The sequence below is a fragment of the Notamacropus eugenii genome, chromosome 4 (assembly GCF_028372415.1).
Source record: "Notamacropus eugenii isolate mMacEug1 chromosome 4, mMacEug1.pri_v2, whole genome shotgun sequence".
Lineage (NCBI taxonomy): Eukaryota > Metazoa > Chordata > Mammalia > Diprotodontia > Macropodidae > Notamacropus > Notamacropus eugenii.
Genome location: NC_092875.1, coordinates 477,947,511 through 477,967,805, shown reverse-complemented (window position 1 = coordinate 477,967,805; position 20,295 = coordinate 477,947,511). Strand labels below are relative to the sequence as shown.

Genomic DNA, 20,295 nt, shown 5'->3' with positions numbered 1-20,295 from the left:
TTGGATTCTCTAATTAAAGTATTCAAGAACAAGTGCCAATTGTTCCAGTTGGTGAATGGCAGGATGACACCATTTGGGATAAAATGTCAGCTGAAAAGCCCACCCCTCACAAAGTGCGGTGGGAACCCCAGGAGCTCATTCCTCAGGAAGGAGAAGAGGGGGTAGGCATTGTTTCAGGTCACTAGAATTTTTAAAGTTGATTTAATGTTAATAGATCTCTACTGATCTGACCAGAAGATCTGCCATAAAAAACTGCTTTTTGCTTGCCTTTAAGAAGCCAGGGTGAGGAGTTCATTTGAATGAAAATTGAAAGTAAAACCAGACCGCCAACACTTCTATGGGCCAGGCACCCTTCTAGGATGGCTCGTTTCCATGGGCCTGGAGAGTGGGAGATGGGAATTTACAAGCTGATCAAAACAAGAGCAGGAACCTCTTGGCTACCTGTGCGCACATTTTGCTTTGACCCTTTAAAAATGGAACCAGCCAAAGGTTTTCACATCTGTCTGCTAGTTAAATCAAGACCACTAGATGTCACTAGAGGACAGTCTTATCAGAGCCCTCACCTCTGCAGCAGGATTAACAAAACAGCCCCCCCCCCATTAATATTTTAAAACAGTATTTGTACTGTATACATTTTACGCATCACTGTTTTCTGCTTTCTTTATGTCTAGTGTGACATTCCTACCTGGCAAAGCTGTTTTATCCTATTTTTACTGCAAACTGGCTTTCTATTTAGATGGAACCAAATTCCCAAGCCACAGAATGCATTCAGATTTTCATTTGTTATTAAAATGTCCCAGTAAAGATGTGCATGCCTGATGTTTTTTAAAACTTGAGGAGGAGCATTTGTTCTCAGGAGGGCTTTCCAGGTCTTAACATTAAAAACCTTAAGCTTGATTCTCCCTGTTTATATAATTCTGGCTTCTTTGGAAAGGGTTCCTGACATCTAAGAATTGAGGAGGGATCTTGAGGGCTCATCTTGCCCTCAGAAAGGGCCAAGCCTAAACTGTCCCTGACAGAAGAAAATCAATGCCGGTTTTTAAAAAAGGAGGTATTTATTAAAAAACAAAAGGTCATTCTTTGCTACCTCTTCTCTCAGAGTTTCATCGAATGATCTCTTGGGACCAAGGTCAATAGGAAGAAAAGTACCTTGGGAATGTCTGTATCCATCATGAACCGAGCCAATAAGACAAGAGGACTTATCCTGTGTTCAGAGAGGAACCTTTCAATTACACTTAAAAAAAAAAAAAAAAAAAAAACTTCTTTGTCATAAAAGGGGTGAAATTCAGAGGCTTGTGGGCAAGAGCTGATTTCAGCTGATACTGTCTTGGACTCTGCTAGGGTTCTAGGAGACAAGAAGGCTGACTAAGGTTGCTATCAACCCTTCTGCCCTCCAAGCTCTTCCACAGTGCATCTCACATAGCAGGTTAGTAAATGTTTGCTGAATTGAATTAAATGGTAAGAGGTCAGAAGCTGTACAGAGGAATCATCTGACCTTGGAATCAGCTTTACTTTTCCCAGGCTCTTCCCCCAGGTATGTGGCTGCTGGACCTTTGTGAGGGTGCTACAGCCTGTAGAAATAATTAATAATATTGAAATAATTTAATGAAATAATTAATAAGCTAATTATACACAGTACCAGATAGACTCAAAGACTGTCTCTAGTTTCAGGTTCTGTCATTTAAGAGATAGGGGGAAATCAGCTTGAACAGTCACAAAAACTGCTGAAGGACTAGGTAGCAGAACCTATGAAGAAAAGTTGAGGTTTCAGAATTGTTTGACTTGGCGGAAAGAGTCTGGGAAGTGAAATGTGAATGTTTTTGCCAGATCAAATCACTGGGCTGACAGTTATTCACTCCTCTCTTAGGTGGTATTTGGGAGAAGGTGGTGAGGAATGCAGAGGATGTGGGCAAAGCTTTCTGATCTGTCAGATGAGACTTGTCCTTCTTGGAAATGTGGGTTGGATCCAGGGCCAAGGAGATATCCCCATTCACTCTTATCTTTCTGTTTCAGGGACTTAGTGATTTGTTGTAAAGGATTTTGCTTCTCTGATAAAAAACATGACCTAAATGTTAATTAGTAAGATAATCTGTTTATAGTGTTCCCTTTCTCAGTGAACGTATGTGTTGAGTTGTTTTAGCCACATCTGACTCACCATTCTCCATTTGGGGTTTTCTTGGCAAAGATACTAGAGCAATTTGCCATTTCTTTCTCATTTTACAGATGAGGAAACTGAGGCAAACAGAGGGAAGTGACTTGCCCAGGGTCACCCAAATGGTAAGTGTCTGAGAATTTAGGAAGGTGAGTCTTCCTTACTCTAGGCCCAGCACTCTATCCACTGTGCTACCTTGTTGCCCCATTTTTTTTTGTTCACTTGTTTCAGTTGTATTTGACTTTTTGTGATCCTATTTGGGGTTTTCTTGGCAAAGATACTGGAGTGTCTTACTATTTCCTTCTCCACCTCATTTTACAAATAAGGAAACTGAGGCAAACAGTAAGGTTAAATTACTTGCTCAGGTTTACACAGCTAGTAAGTATCAGAAGACAGATTTGAATTCAGGTCTTCCTGACTGGAGGCCAAGCACTCTCTCCACAGAGCCACCCCAGCTGCCACTTCTCAGTAAATAAAGACATTTAAAAATGGCTCATTCAGTAATTAGTTTATTCTGATAGTTCAGCCAATCTTTACTGAGCTAGAATGGATTCTACTTGCAAAAGTCCATTTAGTATATATATATATAGAGAGAGTTTAAGGCTAGTCTCACACCATAGGTATGAACACCTTTCAGAGATGGCAGCACAGTGCAAAATTGTGAGCTGTGTTAGGAAGTCTGCTGGGACTTCATATGATTGGAAGTGCAAGGCTGACATTTCAGAGTCTGTTACGTTCTTTCCTGCTCTCCCTACTATTGGGGTAAACTATCACAAGGTGGTTGTTGTTTGTCATTCTTTTTTGAAGACAAGAAAAGAAGATGCCAGTGACATCACAGGGCATGTGACTTGGATTTAGCGGAGGCAGCATGGCACAAAGTTGTCAACCTCACTCTTTCTTGCAGAATCACTGAAGGTCCAGCGTAAGACAAAAGTCAGGACAACTGATGATGGCCTAGGATATAGTGGATGACCTTGGAGGCTATGATTTCTCACCAAGAACAAATGGTTCATGTCCACCCATTCTGCCCAGGGAAGTCTTCACTTGCTTGTGGTACACTTCCCGCAATTCACTGATGGGTTCGAAGCCCCTTGGTTACCCTCAACCTAGTTTAGCCCATCTGCTGAGATGATTTACCAGACTCAGGCCACTGCACACACTACACCTTCTTGGAGCCATGGATGAGAGTTGAGCGATGGATGGATGAATGGCCCTGAAAAGGGCTCTGCAAGCCTCCCTGGACATCCTACACACCTTCACAGGGTGAAAGGGGACACACTGACTATGTCCTCATTATTCCATAGAGATATATATTACAGCATACTTTCCCATTTAATTATACTTTTTATTCAAAACTGCTGTAACCGCTCAGTATGAACATTTATTAATCTTCAATTACTAATATTTACCTGCAGTACTTAATTTAGAGTAAGATATAAGGAAATTAAACTACCTAGGCACAATTCACTTCTTTACTGAATTTAATTGCTTAATTCTCCTTCCAACCTTTAGTATAACATACTTTTCTAGTTCACCTTGTACCGTTCTTAGTATTCAAGATGTTTTAATGCATATTTGGTCCTGTACTGAGAAAAATGGCCTTCTCTCTTATCTGCCATGAAGAAAAAGTCAATTCCTAGTCATAGTTCTGGCATCAGGGAGAAAGAGGGGAGGGCATGGACGAGGCATGTGATTTCTCTCTCTGTATTTCCTAAGTCAAAAGATTTGGAAATCAGGTACAGAAGCCAAATCGCTAGTCACAGCGCTGGGTAGAGAGCTGGCAAAGTCAGGAAGCAGTGAACCTCTGGCCAAACCCCACAATGCAAACCCCTGAGAATGGAGTAGACATAAAAAAGGTTCGGCGAAAAAGTTTTATTGAGGGGAGATACACAAAATTATCACAGAAGGGGTGATGAGGAAGATGGACCCTTACAGGTCAGTCCAACTTACTAAATGGAATTAGGTGCTCAATATGAGGAAAGCAGGGTGAGTTTTTATAGGGTTCTTATCTGGGTCAAGCAGAACCAGGCATTGGGGTTAGGAGACATGGGACCTGGAACCTGGGTTGTTAGTTAAGGTTGGAGACTCAGGACTCATGCTGGGGGATTGAGGGGAAAATTGGTAGCTAATTAATATTGGAATTTGGATTTCATTTTAAAGCTTCTGTTTAGCCCTTCCAGAGACTACTGTGATTCTCACAAGGGCTTGTCTACAGCTCCAGAACCTCTAGTTAGTTTTTCATGAAAAACTCTTGTTCATATCTTTGCTCTGACACTGTTATGACCCCCTTCAACACACTGATAATGCCTATACATCAATTCTCCAAATACTGTTTTTAAATTTATAAAATAAAATACAGAGGATTATAAAGGAAACCAATTATACTAGAATATCTATATTTATTCATCCATCCATCTGTGTATGTATGTATGTTTGTAATCTATAAATCTATCTATCCATCTATTCACCTCTCTCTCTCTCTCTCTCTCTCTCTCTCTCTCTCTCTCTCTCTCTCTCTCTCTCTCTCTCTCTGTCTCTCTCTGTCTCTGTCTCTCTCTGTCTCTCTGTCTCTCTGTCTCTCTCTCTCTCTCTCTCTCTCTCTCTCTCTCTCTCTCTCTCTCTCTCTCTCTCTCTCTCTCTCTCTCTCTCTCCCCCTCCCAAATACATGGACCCCAGGTTAAGAATCTCTACAATCTGAGCATTTTATCTTTTCTGTATACCAACCATAATCTATTCATTCTGATTAGGGACGCTAGTCATTTCAACATTCTAACATCTGATCAGTGGGAATATCCCTACTATTCCCTGCTGTTCCCCCTTGTGTCTTCCCTTGTCTTGTGACAAAATAGGAATAGAATATATGTGTGTGTGTGTGTACATATATAGAGAGAGATACACAAACACAATGAAAACACATACATATAGAAAATGTATATACATAGTTTTTAAATGTTTATAATAGCAACAAAATGCTAGTAGTCTTCTGTTTCTCTCACTCCCCACTTTCCACCCCCAATTGGCAACTTCCCTACCAGATAGTCCCTAAATCTTTTCAAGTTTGCCCTGAAGTCAGGAATCCAGCTGCCAGGTGTTTACTGATTGATTTGCATTGAATGGCCCCTTAACAATATTATCCAGGTCTGAGTTGCAAATATCTCCACTCTCCTATAGAGATTGTATTTTTTTCCACTAAAATGCTTGGAATTAGACCTTCAAGCTGTACCCATGCAAGACTACTAAAACATATTTACAGCCACGTACTGATTAGTATGAATATGAACCCCCTGAAGTAGTTCCATGTATCCCAGTTCCCACAATTCAAAGTCATAATTATGTTAAATATGTAAATTGATTCTACTCCAATAGCAAAATACAATGTGAATTAGAACAATATGACCACCATTTTTCCCATTAATTGAGACCTAGTTTTATACAGGGATAGCTAGGTGGCACAGTGGATAGGGTGCCGAGTTTGAAGTCAGGAACTCATCTTCTTGAGTTCAAATCTGGTCTCAAACACTTAACTGGCTGTGTGACCTTGGATAAATCACTTAACTCTGCCTCAGTTTTCTCCTCTGTAAAATGAGCTGGAGAAGGAAATAGAAACTCCCTCCAGGGTCTTGGCCAAGAAAATCCCAAATGAAATCAAGAAGAGTCAAACAACCAACAAAAGCTGTAACTTAGCTATAACTAAATTTAAAGACCAAAATACAAAGGAATTTCTCCACAATGAACCACCCTTTTTCCCCTTTCTGGTATCCCACCTCCGTTCTTTGGTAACTAAGTTGTCTCTGTTAGTTGTGCTGTACCTCTCAGTGCTTCGCATTCCTGGCCTTTCTTTACCCCTCCTCGGAGTAGCATATATATTTGCCTGGCTGGGAGCCTTTTCCTAGGTTCGCCTGCTGGAGACAAATAAGGACACTTGAAGTTATTTTGGATTAGAAAGAGTTGAAGGAACGGGAATCGTCAGACTGGAGAAGAAAAGATTTTGGAAGAACTGCTGCCTTGATTGCTTTCTTGCAGTATTTGAAGAGGCATCACATAGAAGGAGTTGGAGCCAGGCCACACGATTCAAAGTTGATCATTAAATTTCCAGAGTGAGTGTTTCGTAGTAGTTAACAATTATGTAACTCGTATTATTGTTATTATGTAGCTAGGCCCTGTGCTAAGGGCTTTACAAACATTGTCTCAAAACCCTGTGAATAGATATTATTATCTCCATTTTACACATGAGAAAACAGAGCCAAACAAAGATTGAGTGACTTGCCGGGGTCACACAGCTAGTAAGTGTGTGAGTCTGGATTTGAACACAGATCTTCCTCAATCCAAGATCAGTCCTCTAAACACTGTGCCCCCAAGAAATGGAAAATGGTAAAAGAAAAATCAAGGCTTGATTTATTGTTTTGTCAGTTATCTAAAATTAAGAAAGTTGTGAAGAAAATATTAATAATGCAGATTGAGCTTTAAAGTGTGCTATGCCTTTCGGTTATTAAGCATTTACTAGGGTACCTCTGCATGGAAGAGACTTACTTTGCTTGACGCTTGAGGGCAGAAGTAGGTAGAAGGCACAGTGCGGCAGGCTTTGGCTGCCTTCCTAACTTTCAAACTTCCTAATAATTAGAATCTGAAAATGGAATGGACAACCTTATTAGGTAGTAAGCTGCCTATCACCACAGATATTTAAGTTGTCCTATCATTTAGAGCTGGATAAAACTTTAAAGGTGGTAAATTCCAATCTTCTTTTTAAAATGAGGAAACAAAGGTTCAGAGAAGTAAACAGCTTACATTTCTTCTGGTTTTAAGGTTTACAAAGAATGTTTCTTATAATAACCCCATGAGGTCAGAAGTGATGCATTATCAATAGAGGAACTGAGACTCTAAGAGGTAAATGATTTTTCCAAGATCTCCTGGTACCAGAGTCATGCTTTGTATTTAAATCTAGCAACTTTCTTACTACAACACCATCACTTATGAGACTATTAGAGAGGGAATTCCTGCTCAGTCCCATGCCTGAAGTCCTTTCTAACGCCAGAATCCTATGATTTATGATTATTTGATCTAATTGTAACTGGCAAAGAAACAAGATCCCTTAATTTTTTTCCAGCTGATAACATATAGAGAGGCATGTGAAAAGAGGCATGTAGGTGGTATATAAGACAGAGCCCCGGTCTTGGAGTCCTGAAGACTCATCTTTCTGAGTTCAAATCCAGCCTCAAACACTTACTAGCTGCATGACCCTGGGTAAGTCACTTAACCTCATTTGCCTCAGTTTCATTATCTGCAGACCTGATCAAGTCAGGAAACATTTTTACTATCCAAAAAGATAGTCACAAGGAAATAAAAAGGATTCCTATAAAACAAGAGCTTAAGTACAAAGCTGGCATATGTTATGATTTCTCTTGGATATTTTCTCACCCATGAGTTGGAGAAGGAAATGGCAAACCAGTCCAGTATCTTAGCCAAGAAAATCCCAAATGGGGTTATGAGGAGTGGGACGTGACTGAACAACAATGTGGAAAGAATGCTGGACTTGCAACCTGGAGAGAATTGGTTCTGATCTAAACCTCAGTTGCCTCACCTGGAAAATACAGAAGATAGTATTTGCAGTATTTGCTTCCCTGGTCTGTTGTCAGTAAGATGCTTTGTAAAATTTAAAGCCCAATAGAATGACAAGTTTTTATAAAAGTAAGAATCAACCAAGTGCTTATTTGACACTTCCCGTGAATTATCTAGTGTAGCTAGCTATCTTAACTGAGTGTGGTCTCTCTTGACAGATTGTAAGATCTTTGAAGGCAAGAACTGTGCTTTTGGATTTCTCTAATGTCTAGCACATAATTGACATTCAATAAATATCTATTAATTGACTAACAAATGACGCCCTGGTAATGAAGAGAAATGAATTGAAGAGGAATAGTGGTGGTGGAGAAAAGGAATTTCTTTTTCTAAAAACAAGACTGTTAAACCTTAAGAAATATCCCAAAGGTGAATGTATTCAACAAATACTCTAATATCATCTGTCACTATTTCCTTGCTCTTGCATATTTATCATTTACATCAATTTGTGCTTTCATATAACACATTTATAGAATTTTATATGTGCCCATACAAAGTACAAAGCAGTGAGTTACTCTTAGAGCAGTGTTGACAAAGTAGTACAAGCCACAATAAAAAGCTGTAGTGATGGTTGGCAAACCAATCCGAGGTACCAAGCAAACTCTATACATGTCAGTTGCTTTCATCCCTACCCTATCCTCTTGCATGAGCTATGGGTGTATGTAGGCAATTTAGAGGTTGGAAAGATAGTAACTGTGTATGTTTGCCCACTTTACAAACCTTAGCTGGGAACTATATTTGCTATCTACATGATCAATTGAGGTCCTGGCTCATGTCCTACCTTGTGGGGCTGAAGCCTAAGAGACTGGGAGTTCCCAAGAAAGGAGGCTTGAATGAGTTCCTGTCTGAGGAGCAGCTGCTCTGGATTCTCATCTGGGCATTGAGGTGATGCTGGGTTTTTGAGAGCTAGGCCATCAGAGGCCATGTCTCACAAGGTCTTACCAAGCTGGAAAGACTGAGTAGGGGCCTGCTTAGGTACTTTGTTTGTCAACTGAGGACCAACCTAGTTGAATTAGATAAGTCCATTCTCATTGGTCAGTCTGTGAGGGCAGTAGGGTAAATATACATCAGGTACTGCTTTCTGTCTTTCTTCTGCCACCTACAATCAGTCCACTGCTCTCAGCAGTGTGACCACAGCTCATGCTCTCTCCTAACCCAGTGGACTTGTTTTCCCAGTCCCATTTTATAATGAGAAAAGATTTTCAACAGATAGTACATATGAACCAACATAAATTTCATCAATGCAGGAAGTGCCTTCACTGATGTAGATTACAACTCTCTCTGTCTTAGCATGTATGTGGGCTTCATGAGTTGAATTTGTTTTAAAAAATCCATCATTTGGTGAGTAGGCAGCCTTCTGTTACAGAGAATTCCTTCTTCCTTCCTTCTTTTTTTCTGCATTGCCATCACTATGCACCAACTCTTTCTCCTTCCTCAGAAGGTTGGGGGACTTCTCCAATACCATAGCTGGGAAATCTTGGCTGAGGAAAGAAAGCATTACTCCCAGGAAGAGAAACTGAACTTAGGAGATGATAAGAGAGAAGAACCCACACCCAGACCCTAGATTTTCATACCCAGCTCCAACGGGTACAAGTTCTGGAAAGCTAAGACCGTAATAAGGCTAAGGCTTTACTAAACCAAATTCACCAATCAAGGAGAACCAGCTTCCAAATGGTGGGACAAAAAAACAGAGTGGGTAAACATGGGTGAGACAACATAGATTTCCTGAGAGAAGTCACAACATGTGCCAGGGTTGTCTTTAAGCTCCTGTTTTGTAGGAGTCATTTTTTTTTCTTTGTGACTATTTTTTTGGCCAGTAAAAAGATTCCCTGACTTGATCAGGTCTCCAGTTGTTGGTCATTGGGGAATAGATGGGAAGTATTACTTGTGGATCTAAGAGAAGTCAAGGAGAAACTGCCTTAGTATTTTGGGGAACTTCCCCCACAAAGAAAGTGTGGTCGAGGACTGAGAAAGAAATGTATTATCCCAGGCAGTGGAAAGAGCTAGGAACACTGTAGCCAGAAGAGGTTATTTGCTACTTCTTAGTCTGGTATCAAGAGTTGGTCTCTAAATGGTGAAACTTAAATGCTATGCCAGCAGAGAGAGAGAAAATCAGATGTTTGTTGAGGGGGCACAGGGGACACTCTCAGCCCTACTCAGTTCACAGTGTCTAGACTGCTCTTAGTCCAAGGATGGCTCTAGGAACAAGGTCCCACTCATTCCTACAAACCTTCCACCTGGAGCATTGAAAAAGTGATTCCCAGCCCTACACACCACTCTGACTTGGAGACTTCATTTGTCACTTACACAGCATTATAAACACCTCTCATTTAACCCTCACATCACTATGAGGTAGATATTTGCCAGGCCTAGAGGCCTGTGGGCTACCCGAGTCTTCTTACCTCACCTCTCGAGGTCTTCGGCTGGCCAAGCCGGATGCTCGTATGAGAGAAGAGACGTTCCAGAGTCGAACAAGGGTTGAGCTTTATTTCAGGGTCTCGGTTACAAGTGCAGGGACTTCTTCCTTAGGAGGGAGAGAGAAAGATCTCCCAAGGAGGCAAAGATCTTACAATAAGAGATTGGAAGTAGAAGTGTAAGTGGGGAGAGAGGAGGAGGGGAGAGAGGAGAGAGGAAATGCGGAGCCTTGTGTCCTCACACGTGGCCCCTCCGCCCAAGAGAACTTTCAGGCTTTCCTGACCCTACTTAAGCTCTCCCATCGCGTAGTTTACACGTCAATACTGAGCCTGTTAGGTAGGTGTGCCCAGATCCGGGACAGCCTCGAGAGCGGGGATGCTCCTCCCATCACGTATCTCACGGGAAGAGGCAGAAATACACGAGATAGCTCGGTCTCCTCCTCGATTCCCTGTTGTTATTATGGGGGGCCTCGTGAGAACTCTAAGATTTAGAAGTTCCCACCTTTACCCGCCCGAGACCGCCCACACGGAATTGAGCTTCCATCCCCAGCAGAGAAGAGAATGAAGTTTGGAGAGCTTGTCTGAGGTCACAGGGCTAGCAAGGAGCAGATCATGGACCTTCGTCACTAAGTGGGGCACCCTCTTCATCCTTCTCTCCAACCTTAGGTCACTCAGACCCCACCCCCAACCTTCCTGCCAATTCCTTCTTCCTCCTTTCACCTCCTGGATGGGAGGATTATGACCCTTATTCCCATGTCCCCTGGAGGGAGCCCAGATTCTCTACTGCATTCAGAATTGTAGGTCCTTATCCCCTTCCCAATAGTGTTGGGCTGGTCCCCTCCAGTCTCCTTTTCCTATAGGCCAAACACCTTGATTCACCTTGAAAATGGCTGGGCCCTGATACCTGCCTAACCACTGATCCTTTAGGACCACCAAACCTTTCTGTCTGCCTTGCAGCAAAATGCTCCTCTATATGTTGCTTTCCTCAATTAGTGTGTAAACTCCTTAAGATTAGGGACCTTTTTTTCTTCTTGGATCCTCAGTGTGTAGACTTGTGTTTGGCATCTAGGAAGCTCTACAGAAATGCTTTTTAATGAATTCATTCTTTCATTTCATTTGCTGACCACAAACCCAGGTCCTCTGATTCCTTGTCTGCTGCTCTTTCTCTGAAGGCATTACTACTCTAAAGACGAGATTTCCTGAAAACAGGACCTGCTGGCCCTTTGAATCTCCTTGGGGTGAAAGTGTCCAGCTTGGCAGCATGGGTAGAACCAGCAGGAGTACCTGACATCTGTCTCATTTGGCAAGAGAGGCTGCCTCCTCGTAACAAGAACCATGAACAGCAGCGTACAACTGCGGCTGGACTTCCACCACTCCTAACCTCAGGTGGCGTTGCACTGATTGAATTTCAAGTCTTCTATGTTTCCCATGTGAAATGCTCGTATTTAAATATTGGACTTGAGTAAAATTGTATAGTAAGTTTCACTGATTTATTTTATTTTACTAATTGAAGTCTGAGCATCTTGAACTCCACATGCAAATGTATGTTAAATAAGACCCAAATTAGTATGTTGAGCTGCTTTCTACCTCTTTTTCCCTCTAATAAGTCTTTAGCATTCCCTGAGATCAATATAGTTTAAAAGAATTTAAAAAAACAAACCCAGCTCAGCTTTTGTGTAGTGTTTGAACCTTGTTCCAATTCAAAACCACTTAGGGAAGGCTAAATTATGCCCAATAATGAGAGAAACAGTATTGCCTAGTAAAATTTCCATGACCCAAGTATCAAGAGACTTGAGTTCTAATCCTGACATCTTTGATGGACAATCTGTATGACTTTGGGCAGCTCATTTTTAAGACTCTAGCCTCAGTTTTCTTATCTGTAAAATGAGTTGGACTAAATGACCTCAGGGTATCTTCCAGTTCCAAATCTTATGGCTTTCTAATCACAACCTTACAAGATTCCCTAAACCTCCCTTCTGGTTGGGAAATTCGGTGAGTGTATGATCTCTGTGTGCTTTCTAATGGGTAGGAAGCTATCCAGTTCATGGGTGTTCTGGAATCTGTTCTCATTGGCTGGTGAGAGCCCATTATTGAATTTTCAACCTTCAGATCACAGAAAATTTCCCTACCAATCAGGGTTTAATTTGTTTGGTTGTTTGTCTACATTGAAGAAGTGTCTAAAAAATTATTTTTCAATGAGAAAAACAAAAACAAAAGTAAAAGTAAGAGAGCCTGTCTTCAGGGAGATGACATTTTTACTCATGGGGAAAATCTTCAACTTTTCTGAATCCTGGACGTTTTTGACAGTCTGGTGAAGCTGATGGACTCTTTTCAGAAATATATTTTTAAATGCATAAAATAAAAAACATAGGATTACAAAGGAAACCAATAGTCAATGAAAATAAAGACTTTTCAAACAAAAAAAAATAAACTTAAGAAAGTTCAAATAATAGAAATTAAACTTAAAAGTGTATTGCACATACTCCCCCTCAGAACCTGGTTGTTAAACATTCACCAACACAGTTCTGTATTGTTGAACTTGACCTCAGCAGGAGTGCAGTAGAAGGCACAGGGAATGAAGTTATCACCAGACTGCAGGCTTGGTGACCCAGACCAATAATAATAATGATAACAGTGAACTAATAATAACCAACATATGCGTTACTTAAAGTTTGTGAAATGCTTTATGCTCATTATCTCCACTGTGATTCAGCTGTATGTCCAAATAAGGTGAAGGCTGAGGAAATGAATAAATGTATATGAATACAATGGAATATTACAGAATCATAAGGAAGGGTGAATAAGAGGAATTCAGAGAAAGCTGGGGCATCTCATTGGAACTTCTGCAAAGAAGAGCCAGGGGTGACTAAATCAATGACAATGTTAACAAGTCTCAGAGATGGAAATGGAAATGGAAATGAATTAGTGACCAGTCTTGCTTCCAGACACCAATGATGATGAGCCACACTTTTCTTCTTTCATCAGAAAGCTGAGTGATAAGAGGCATTAAAACACTGTCAGGCTCAGTTGCTGTGTTGGTGGGTTTTGCTCAAGTGTTTTCCTTTGTTATACAGAGAGGGTTCTATGTGAGGTGGGGCAGATGACTGAGAAATGGGTAGGGAAAAACCCCCCAAACCCAATAAAACATTTTTTTTTTGAAAAATAAGAATAATTCTGGTAGGGTCCTAATGAAGGCTATTGAATATCTTACTGATAGAACATAGGGCTTTCAGGAGTCACACTGGAGAGGGAGCTAAGAGGAATGTGTAGGATGAGAGAAATTTGAGAAATCGAAGTTTTTATCACTTGGTCGCTATAGCCAGGTCATTCCCATGAGTAGACTTGCTCCCTGCTGGGGAAAATCAGTCCCTGATTGTGAATCAAACACAAAGCACTTCTGACAAGAGGCTGGGTAAAATTCTGCCACATTTCCAACTACTTCCTTCTCCATGGGTTTTTTATTAAATTCAGCAGATTTTTTTTTTTTTTTTAGGATTATGAAGCTTCAGCCCCTGACATGATATGTAGATAAAAGATGTCATAGGGGATAAGTGTGAGAGGAATCTTTAAAGAAGCACACTTAGGATGTTTTCAAAGCTTCCTGACAGTGACAGGTGGGAGGCCAGAGCATGAGGTGTGATGATTGACATGGTGCCCATGTCAGCTGGGCTGGTTCCACTGAAGGGCCTCGCTGCGATGAGCTGGGGCCATCACGAAGAACAGACTAAAGACAAATATGAAAAGGCAGATTGGGAAGAGCCCATGATCTCCAAGTGAGATTCCAGTGGCAGCGATGAAATGGTCGGCCTTTAAAAAAAATGAGGTTTTTATTCTAACGAACCATACTTTGGCACAACTTTTTTTTTTTTTCTTAATGAAAAGGAGATGAAGAGATCAGAACAAGCTCAATCGCCACCGCCAGGTCAAAGATAAATCTTTCGTTAAGAAACGTTTCTTCAGTGTGTCCTTTTGTCATTGGGGAATATATTTGGAGTCTGGATTTGAGGCTTTACCTAGCCTGTAATATGCTAAAATAAACAGAGCCAAGTGTCATGTTTTATAGGAGAACAGCAATAAAGAAACCAAAGATTGATAATGTGTTTTTCCTGTCAGTGCTGTGCTCCTTTTAATTCCATTTAAGATCTGTATTTGCTGAATATGCAGCAGCCAGGGAACATGTGTTCAGGTAGCAGGAGTGACTGGGAGCCGGAGAAGCAAAGGCACACAATGGTCCCCGTGCAGCACTTCAGTGCCACTAATTAAGACTCCTTCTGGCACCCAGGTGTTAGGGAGAGCAGGGGAGGAAGGTGGGCACACCAGAAAGTGGGAAGATAAGACTGTTGCTGTGTTTGTGCTGCCTTGAATATCCTGGTCCCTGGGCAAATGTCCAGATGTTCCAGGTACCACCTCTCTCCAAATTCAGGTTCAGCAAAACTCTAGTAAGCACAGCTACTGTAGTGGAAACATCTAGACTTAGGGAAAGGAGAAAGCTAGGTTTGAATTCTGCTTCTGACAGTAGGATGTTAGATTTTTTTGAGGGGTAGGTAATGTGACTTACCCAGGGTCACACAGCTAGCATCTAAGTCTAGATTTGCACTCAGGTCCTCCTGACTCCAGTACTCGATCCATTACCAAAGCTAGCTAGATTTATTCCATTTTTGTCCATTTGTAGTTTTGTTGACTGGTTTCAGTTGTGATTTCTCCAGGATCACCCAGCTACTAAGTGTCTGAGGCCAGATTTGAATTCAGGAAGAAGAGTCTTCCTGATTCCAAGACTAGGGCCCTATCCATGCACCATCTAACTCCCTTTGAGGGGACTGAGGCAAACAGAGCTAAGTGATTTTCCCAGGGTCACCCAGCCAGTAAGTGTCTGAGCACAAATTTGAACTCAGGTCTTCCTCATTCTGGCCCCAGAACTATCCATGGTGCTTCCTCAGCCATTTTCTTTTTTCACTGTGTCTCCATTTTATAAATGGGGAATTGAACCAAACAGGGTTAGGTGACTTGCCCGGGGTCATCTATGTAGTAAGTGTTTGAGGTCAAATCTGAACTCAGAGCTTCCTGATCCTAGACTCAGTGCTCTATGTGCCTTGGTCCTGGTTGAATCCTGGATAATCTGGTTTTGTTAGTTCTCAGTTAGTTAGCAGACTCATTTTCACTGCACAGATCTGTATGTTTAATTAGGTGATATCCCTCCTCATCTACCCTCCTCTTCCTTGCTCTTTTGTCATTGTGGTTTTGGTCTTTGCAAATACTCTAAATTGATACTGCATTTGGTTTCCATGTCTTTTTATTTGGTAGGAGGACTTTAAGCATTTGCTTCCTGAGGTTCTTTTGGCTTCCTCACAGGGTGATTATGTTGTTAAACTTCTGTAGGAAATAATGAGAACCCAAGTCAGTGTTTTTTCCTTTATAAATTTCTCATTTATGGGCATCAACAACTAAAACACAACAAATGAGGGGGAACTGTTAAAATTGTAGAGTCTTTTTTCTCATCTTTATCTTTTCTTCTGGTTTGGTATTGATTTTGACCTTTTCTAACGGGTGAAATGCTGCAGGCTGACAATTGATCTAAAAATGACTTTTGTTATCAGGAAACAGTGATTTCTCATCTGTTAGGATATAAAATCAGGGGTGTGCAAGAGTCAATTGCTTAATTTTCAGTGTGAGCATTTACACACCAGAAATCAGTAAATGCTACAAACCAGTATTTGATTTATTGGGTTTTTTTTATTATCTGGACTTAGGAAAGCAATGGAAAAACTGTAAATAATGCAAAATAAACTTAGACGTGCATCATGCATACTTCTTTTTCTCTTTCCTTTGGGACTCACTTGTTAAATCTTTACCTGCAGACCTCTGGATCTAATCAATTTCATTTTTATGCATTGTTTCAACACTCCCTGTTTGCAATACTTTCTGACTCTTCTGGAAGACAGTATTCACAATCAGAGATTTCTATCTGCAAGCTCTTTTGTCTCTTTTGTTTATTCTTAGTTCTGATCATATCCTTGCTGTTCCCCATGCATAACTTTCTATTTCCAGCCCCTATGCCTTTGCACAGTCTGTCCCCCATGCCTGGAATGTTCTCCTTCCTTACCCTTGCCTATCGGAATTCTTTCAAGACTAGTCTCAATAGGCACTTCCTATGTGAAGCTTGTCTTGATCCTTCCAGTTGTTAATGCCTGCCCCCAAGTTACTTTATATATATTCTACATTAATTTATCTGTGTAGTTATTTCTCCCTGCTTCCCTTACTCCCTTCCCCAAAGGAGAATGAAAAATCTTTAAGTGCTAGAACTTTCGTTTTTCTTTTTGTATTTTCAGAGCCTGGCATAATGTCTGGCACATACTAGGTCCTTAATAAATGCTTACTGAATTGAATTGATATGTCCTTCCTTCTCCTATGTTCTGAAGCTACTGGTTTTCAATGTATATGTAACGGAGCACATCAAACTGTACTTCCAGTTCAGCTGCATTTCCCATGGTACCTGATTAGAGTTTCCGGACTAAAATTCTGCGATATGAATGTCTGAATGCAGAAGATGTCATTATGAGAATAGAAGATGAAGGAGAAAAAGACAAGTGAGCTATAAAGATAAAGGCTCAGTAACCCTAGCATGTTTCTGAGATCCAGAGGAGGGTGTTTCTGAGCAACCAAAAGCAGGGAGTCAAATCAGAGAATCCTGATTTCTGGAATGTGGTCTTCCGAATTAGCATGTCAGCATTGTGGGCTGTGCTCACTGCGTTCTCATTGTGGGATATGAAGCTAGGTATTTTCGATTTCCCTTCCTGTGCTCCATCATAATTCAGATCTGGCCTCAGATACTTACTAGCTGTGTGACCTTGGTCAGATCATTTATCCCTGTTTGCCTCTGTTTTTTCAAGGACAACTAGGTGCACAGTGGATAGAGCACTGGGCTTGGAATCAGGAAGATTCATCATCTTAAGATACTTACTAGTTGTGTGACCCTGGGCAAGTCACTTAAGCCTATTTGCCTCAGTTTCCTCATATTTAAAATGAACTGGAGAAGGAAATGGCAAACTATTCAAGTATCTTAGCCAAGAAAACTCCAAATGGGGTCACAAGGAGTCAGACACAACTAAAATGACTGAACAATTCCATCCACTAAACCATGATATCCCTATAGGAAACCCCTTCAAGATTTTCATTGGCTTAAAATTTGGCTCTATCTATTATTTTGATAAGCTGAGGTAAGTTTTATCTAGGTACTTATACCAGACAGACTTGACTTGCTAACACCTCAGCTAATATGGAAATCTCACAGGATGACCTTGAATATAAATGATTTGTAAACCAGCCACAGCAATATGAAGGCTCAAAATCAAATTATCTGTGTATGATAATTGTGAGTTTCTCATATTTGTAGTATTGATCCCCTTCAATATTGAGAAGGTTTCCTTTGCATCATGGAACAATTGAAGGTGAATTGAATCATCCAAGCCTATGTTACAAACCATTCTAACAGAATGCATGCATGAACTATTTCTAGTTCAAGGAATCTCACAATGGCTTTGCTTCAGAGACGCCTAACCACACAGGTTTTGATTTCTTGTCCTTAAAAGATGGCAGCAGAATTCAGTGCTGCACAGTGGTATGCACAATTATTTGTGAATTGCCATGTCTGCATGTCTTTCAACGTCACAAAGATACTTGTGATATTGTGGACAAGCTTTGGACTTAAGAGTCAGAACACCTATGTGTGATGCCCCACTCTGCCACCTTCTGGCTGAGTGACTTTGGTCATGTCATCCCACTTGTCTGGGCATCCATTTCCTTGTTTACAAAATGCATATGTTAGAGTAGATGATTTCTGGTGGTATTGTGGGAAAAGCTGTATATTGAGAGTCAGAGTACCTGTGTCCAAATTCTAATATTCTCCCACTTACTGTGGGGGACCTTGGGCAAAAAGCTTAACCATTTTGGGTCTTGGATTCTTCATCTATAAAATAAAGAGTTTGGTTTAGATGATATTAAGTCCCTTCTAGTTTTGGCTTTATGATTTTATGATTCTTTCAAGCTAAGGTTCTGTGATATGTTGGGAGCACTTTAAATACAGTTCTTCCTGGGAGCTTCTCACCATCCCCTTTAATCCCTGAGATTTTCTGATCAGACTTCTGATTTTTCTCCAGCTTTATATAGATTCAAATTTACCTTCATGATTAAAACTTATGAAAACAACTGCCAATCTCCTGGGAGTCACAAATTCCTTGTGCTCTCTTGCTCTGACCCCAGGACATAATCATAGGCAGAGACAGACACACACTTGTGAATAGTAATGACCTTGAATGTAAAAGGGGGATAATAATTGTTCTTGGAAAATTCTGAGAGGGTTGCTTAGGTAACACTTGAAAAGTGCTTTGCAAACCTCCTGCAAAGGGTCTAAATATGCAGGTAGCTGTACCACTTGAACTGCAGAGAGAAGAAAGGAGGAGGAAACCGGTAGCATTTTATTGTGAGAGAGGTTTTTATAGGTTTCCTGGCCATAGGACCTGATAGGTTCACAGGGTGTCTTCCATCTGACCCGTTCTCATCATCATACAGCATCTCCCCTGGGTTAGGTCCTTAGCACCTCTCATCCAGAGAGGTCTTCCACCCGATCTCCCTGCCATTCACCTCCCTGCATGCTCATCCATTCTGCATACAACTGACAAACTATAATTTTCCTAAAGTGCCCATGGGATCATGTGATTCCCTCACTCAACCAACCCCAGTGACTCTCTATTGCTTGTAGAATAAAATATAAGCTTCTCTATTTAGCTTTTAAGGCTCTTCACAACCTGACTTTAGTCTGTTTTTACAGCTTCATTCCCTACCTTGCAGCCTGTGACGCCCACACCCCTAAACCGGAGGCAACTAGAGGAGTTGGAGTCTGGAATACCTGAGTTCAAATCTGAATGAACTTGGACAAGTTGCTTAACCTCTGTCTGCCTCAGTTTCCTCAGCTGTGAAATGAGGATAATAATAGCACCTGCCTCCTAGGGTTGTTGTGAGGATCAAATGAGATGACATTTGTAAAGTGCTTAATAAATACTTGTTTCTTTCCTTCCTTTCCTTCTCTCTCTGTTCCTCACACCCCACTCCATCTCTCCATTCCCTCACATTTGCTCTAGCAATCCAACATGCTTGGAGAGCATTGCTTCTGTCTCTTCATCCATGGAGTCCCTCTCTTCCTTAAGCACTCTTTCCATGATAACTCCTCATTCTTCAAACAGGTAGTGCCTCCCCCCACCTACCTATCTCATATATTTTTCATTTGTTTTCTTGGTGTCTTTTTTTGTGTGATTCTTTTTTTAAAAAATTACTTTGTTTTCAGTTTTCTACAATCACTTCCATAAGTCCCAGATTTTCTCCCCCTCCCTCCCTGAGATAGCATGCAATCTTATATGGGTTTTACACATACATTCTTATTAACCACATTTTCACATTAGTCATGTTGCATAGAAGAATTAAAATGAATAGGAGAAACCATAAGAATACCTCATATATTTATGAGGTATTTATTCACTTTGTACTTATGCTGTGTGTTTTTGTATGTAACTCTTGTCTCTTCCTTTAGAATGTAAATTCATTCTGAGTAAAGATTGTTTCATCCTTTGTATCCCTACCATCTAGGTCAGTTCCTAGCACTTAATAAATACTTGATGATAGTAATCTGAAAAATAAAACATCACGTATTCATGTTGCCTCATGGAGTGGGCTAGTATGAGAGAAAGAAGGTGTAGGTATGCTTCAGCCGGTGGTCTGATATGGACTTATTCTTCTCTTGTGTCATTTGTGTTTTCTTCTATGCATAGAAGGAAGGTTCTCCCTTTATTGGGTTACATTTCATGCAGCCAAAAGCTGAAGCCACCAACTCTTAGCAGCCCAGAGAATGATTGGAAATTCACTCCTGTAGGCTTATTTTATATCTGATTGGTTGGGCAGCTAGGTGATGCAGTGGATACAGCACTGGGCTTAGAATCAGGAAGACTCATCTTTATGAGTTAAAATTCAGCCTCAGACACTTACTAGCTGTGTGATCCTGGGCACACAACCCTGTTTGCCTCAGTTCATCATCTGTAAAATGAGCTAGAGAAGAAAATGCTAAGTCAC

General features: G+C 40.8%; 1 long non-coding RNA gene across 1 annotated transcript; it reads left to right on the top strand.

Moving 5' to 3' along the window:
• The first annotated feature begins 3,825 nt into the window (after positions 1-3,825).
• LOC140502123 (uncharacterized) lies at positions 3,826-16,566 on the top strand. Its single transcript, XR_011966545.1, has 3 exons — positions 3,826-4,087; positions 4,829-6,249; positions 11,352-16,566. It is a non-coding gene; the product is annotated as an uncharacterized lncRNA (long non-coding RNA).
• Positions 16,567-20,295: the final 3,729 nt, after the last annotated feature.